A 6,000-nucleotide genomic window follows, 5' to 3' on the forward strand; every position below is an offset into this window, starting at 1 on the left:
TAAGTTACTGTTTACCCTTTTTAAGGTCTACTCCCACATTTGAACTTTCAAAACGTCTGTAAATATCACAGATTGGGAATTTAACACATTCAGTATCTATCGCTAACAGGCGTCAAGAAAGGCAATAAACAAGACATACACAACCAGATTGAAAGCTATGACCATAGCCTGGAATTAACAATGATAATGACCTCCATGTCACTATTGTTGAAGTGAAACAATAGTAAAAAAAAAAACAGTGATAGTCAGAGTGTATTCCAGGCTACCTAATGTCTAGGTTTATAAACAGTATACCTATGTTTATAGTACAGATGGTTAAAGGGACCCATGCCTTTTCCTGTGTCTATGAGAGACTCACTGTCTTTCTAATCTAAATGCTGTAACAGTGACAAGGCATTCAGCGCGACAGAGAAGGACTGAGGCAAAATGAAGCCTGATCGCTCAACTGACTGTGTTCTAATGAGAACACAACATGACATGAGACCGAAGGGGGGAGAAATGGAAAGGAGGAAATGTTCTACAGCAATACTAGAAACTCCAGGAAACCAAATGAGCTACAGTGAATGTTCAGAGCTTAATTGTGTTTTTGTTGACAATGCCTGAAGATTGTACTTTTAGTCATTTTGTTGAGGAGAAATACCAGTGAGTTCAAACTGATGGAAACAACAAATCCCTCTCTAAGAAAGATAGACTGAGAAACAGTCCTTTCAAACTGAGATGAACAGAAACTAATTTCACAAGTATCACTTCCTTCTATTATCTGTGTCAGTCATTTGTAACTGATCTCTGATCTCTCTACCATAACAGTCTGGAATGAAAACTGGTTTTCAAGTTTCCAATAACTGTTAGATAAGATGCTTTGGGGAGCAGTTAAACCCTGACTTTACATCCCTGCTGTACATTTCTGAAACGGAGCCATCCCTTTCTTGTTCCACATGATTATCCTTTTGAGTCCCCCACCCTCTTTCCTATGAGCTGGAGACAACATACCATCAGACTGTGTATAAACCTCAACACACCATCAGACTGTGTATCAACCTCAACACACCATCAGAGTATCAACCTCAACACACCATCAGACTGTGTATCAACCTCAACACAACATCAGAGTATCAACCTTAACACACCATCAGAGTATCAACCTCAACACACCATCAGAGTATCAACCTCAACACACCATCAGAGTATCAACCTCAACACAACATCAGACTGTGTATCAACATCAACACACCATCAGACTGTGTATCAACCTCAACACAACATCAGACTGTGTATCAACCTCAACACACCATCAGACTGTGTATCAACCTCAACACAACATCAGACTGTGTATCAACCTCAACACACCATCAGAGTATCAACCTCAACACACCATCAGACTGTGTATCAACCTCAACACAACATCAGACTGTGTATCAACCTCAACACAATATCAGAGTATCAACCTCAACACAACATCAGACTGTGTATCAACCTCAACACAACATCAGACTGTGTATCAACCTCAACACACCATCAGAGTATCAACCTCAACACACCATCAGACTGTGTATCAACCTCAACACACCATCAGACTGTGTATCAACCTCAACACAACATCAGAGTATCAACCTTAACACACCATCAGAGTATCAACCTCAACACACCATCAGAGTATCAACCTCAACACACCATCAGAGTATCAACCTCAACACAACATCAGACTGTGTATCAACATCAACACACCATCAGACTGTGTATCAACCTCAACACAACATCAGACTGTGTATCAACCTCAACACACCATCAGACTGTGTATCAACCTCAACACAACATCAGACTGTGTATCAACCTCAACACACCATCAGAGTATCAACCTCAACACACCATCAGACTGTGTATCAACCTCAACACAACATCAGACTGTGTATCAACCTCAACACAATATCAGAGTATCAACCTCAACACAACATCAGACTGTGTATCAACCTCAACACAACATCAGACTGTGTATCAACCTCAACACACCATCAGAGTATCAACCTCAACACACCATCAGACTGTGTATCAACCTCAACACAACATCAGACTGTGTATCAACCTCAACACAATATCAGAGTATCAACCTCAACACAACATCAGACTGTGTATCAACCTCAACACAACATCAGACTGTGTATCAACCTCAACACACCATCAGAGTATCAACCTCAACACACCATCAGAGTATCAACCTCAACACACCATCAGACTGTGTATCAACCTCAACACCATCATACTGTGTATCAACCTCAACACAACATCAGAGTATCAACCTCAACACAACATCAGAGTATCAACCTTAACACAACATCAGAGTATCAACCTTAACACACCATCAGAGTATCAACCTTAACACACCATCAGACAGTGTATCAACCTCAACACACCATCAAACTGTGTATCAACCTCAACACAACATCAGAGTATCAACCTCAACACAACATCAGAGTATCAACCTTAACACACCATCAGACAGTGTATCAACCTCAACACCATCAGACTGTGTATCAACCTCAACACAACCTCACTATATCAACCTCAACACAACCAATAAAACCTCACTATATCAACCACAATACAACCTCACTATATCAACCTCAACACAACCAATAAAACCTCAGCACATCAACCTCAATACAACCTCACTATATCAACCTCAACACAACCAATAAAACCTCACTATATCAACCTCAACACATCCAATAAAACCTCACTATATCAACCTCAACACAACCAATACAACCTCACTATATCAACCTCAACACAACCAATACAACCTCAGCACATCAACCTCAATACAATTTCACTATAACAATCTCAACACAACCTCACTATATCAACCTCAACACAACCAATAAAACCTCACTATATCAACCTCAACACAACCAATAAAATCTTACTATATCAACCTCAACACAACCAATAAAACCTCACCATATCAACCTCAACACAACCAATACAACCTCAGCACATCAACCTCAATACAATTTCACTATATCAACCTCAATACAACCTCACTATATCAACCTCAACACAACCAATACAACCTCACTATATCAACCTCAACACAACCAATACAACCTCACTATATTAACCTCAACACAACCAATAAAACCTCAGCACATCAACCTCAATATACCTCACTATATCAACCTCAACACAACCAATTAAACCTCACTATATCAACCTCAACACAACCAATAAAACCTCACTATATCAACCTCAACACAACCAATAAAACCTCACTATATCAACCTCAACACAACCAATAAAACCTCACTATATCAACCTCAACACAACCAATAAAACCTCACTATATCAACCTCAACACAACCAATTAAACCTCACTATATCAACCTCAACACAACCAATTAAACCTCACTATATCAACCTCAACACAACCAATAAAACCTCACTATATCAACCTCAACACAACCAATAAAACCTCACTATATCAACCTCAACACAACCAATAAAACCTCACTATATCAACCTCAACACAACCAATAAAATCTCACTATATCAACCTCAACACAACCAATTAAATCTCACTATATCAACCTCAACACAACCAATAAAACCTCACTATATCAACCTCAACACAACCAATAAAATCTCACTATATCAACCTCAACACAACCAATAAAACCTCACTATATCAACCTCAACACAACCAATTAAACCTCACTATATCAACCTCAACACAACCAATAAAACCTCACTATATCAACCTCAACACAACCAATAAAACCTCACTATATCAACCTCAACACAACCAATAAAATCTCACTATATCAACCTCAACACAACCAATTAAATCTCACTATATCAACCTCAACACAACCAATTAAATCTCACTATATCAACCTCAACACAACCAATAAAACCTCACTATATCAACCTCAACACAACCAATAAAACATTGGTGTATCAAAAACCAAAACACCCAGGGAAGAAGAGGACAGCCTTCAGAAAGTATTCACACCCCATTACTTTTTCCACATTTTTGTGTTTTACAGCCTGAATTTAAAATGGATTACATTTCCATTTTCTGTCACTGGCCTAGTAGCACTACCACATAATGTGAAAGTGGAAATATGTTTATCAATTTTTTTTTAATACAAATGAATAAAAACGTATAAGCTGAAATGTCTCGAGTCAATAAGTACTCAACCCCTTCGTTATGGCAAGCCTAAAGAAGTTCAGGAGTAAACAGTTGCTTAACAAGTCACATAATAAGTTGCATGGACTCACTCTGTGTGCAATAATAACGTTTAACATGCTACTTTAATGACTACCTCATCTCTGTGCCCAACACAGACAATTATCTTTTTAAGGTCCCTCAGTCGAGCTGTGAATTTCAAGCACAGATTCAACCACAAAGACCAGGGAGGTTTTCCAATACCTCGCAAAGAAGGGCATCTATTGGTAGAAATAAAAAAAAGCAGACATTGAATATCCCTTTGAGCATGGTGAAGTTATTTACTACACTTTGGATGACCTGTTCACCAGACGTGCTACCTGTCCCAGACCTGCTGTTTCCAACTCTCTAGAGACAGCAGGAGCGGTAGAGATACTCTGAATGATCGGCTATGAAAAGCCAACTGACATTTACTCCTGAGGTGCTGACCTGTGATTATTATTATTTGACCCTGCTAGTCATCTATGAACATTTGAACATCTTGACCATGTTCTGTTATAATCTCCACCCGGCACAGCCGGAAGAGGACTGGCCACCTCTCATAGCCTGGTTCCTCTCTAGGTTTCTTCCTAGGTTCTGGCCTTTTCTAGGGAGTTTTTCCTAGCCACCGTACTTCTACACCTGCATTGCTTGCTGTTTGGGGTTTTAGACTGGGGTTTCTGTACAGCACTTTGTGACATCAGCTGATGTAAGAAGGGCTTTATAAATACATTTGATTGAGGTGATTTGTGTATTTCCCCCTCTTCCCCAGTGTATGAAAACCCCCTAATAAACTTCCCCTTTGCCTTCTATTTGTGCTACTGGTGCCTGTTTTGTTATTGGCCTTGGTGATGTGGAAACCCTTGCCACAATATATACATATCTCTGAAAGGGTACGCATTTCCCAGTTTGGATTAGTCTTATAGTAACAGTGTGACCTGGTAGTTTCATCACACTCGGTGTTAGACTGTGAAAGGAGCAATGTTCTGCATTGTGTTTAAACATACAGTTATCCCCACACTATAATTATACCACTTCCCATTTAGCCTCGGGATACAGGCTGAACTTTTAAAGCACAGTGAAATGTTATTTTTCAGATTCAAGTCTGTGTTAAAATATAATCCGGTTACAGTCTAGGGCCCTCAAACTCAACTCTGGTCCCCGAAGCCGTTACCACTGCATTATTCCCCTCTAATCAGGGACTGATTAGATACCTGGGACACCAGGTACAGTATGTGAAATGTATTATCAGGTAGAACAGAAAAGCTCGTAGGGTAAGAGTTGAGTGACCCCCCTGGCTAGGGGATTTCATTATAAATTATATTTCTTAAAATATGAAATACTATGACATTCAGCACAGTAAGAAAAGTAACACAGTTGTCTTTTATCATAATGAGGGATCACTATTGATGTACAGCAGTCCGGAATCTGGAAGAACAAATAATACATACATTCTTTATGTTTGATGTTACCCCTCCCCCACTGTACATAACGCATAGTAAACACTTTTTAAACATGCACATGAATAAGATGTGCAGCGTGAGGCAGCAGAATACAAACTCCACATCATAACACTACACCCATCCAGGCCCAACCAGCAGGGGACTGGAGAAAGCCTGACAGACAGTCAATATCACACCCATCCAGGAGTGTACTCTTCAGGGCAGAAGCAAGCCATCACTACTAGGAGAGAGTGGGGACAGAGAGAGAGAGAGAGCTGTGAGGTGTGGAGAACCAGAGAGATAACTCATAAAGAGCAGGAAAATAAACTCAGAGAGAGACCAGAGAGAGCTGTGGAG

General features: G+C 39.8%; 1 protein-coding gene across 5 annotated transcripts in view; it reads right to left on the reverse strand.

Moving 5' to 3' along the window:
• The window catches only part of LOC110528605 (glutamate receptor-interacting protein 2), a 325,911-nt gene that overhangs the window by 142,110 nt on the left and 177,801 nt on the right, over window positions 1-6,000 (reverse strand). The gene's annotated exons all lie outside the window — the stretch shown is intronic.

This window comes from Oncorhynchus mykiss, chromosome 7, assembly GCF_013265735.2.
Source record: "Oncorhynchus mykiss isolate Arlee chromosome 7, USDA_OmykA_1.1, whole genome shotgun sequence".
NCBI classification, from domain to species: Eukaryota; Metazoa; Chordata; class Actinopteri; order Salmoniformes; family Salmonidae; genus Oncorhynchus; species Oncorhynchus mykiss.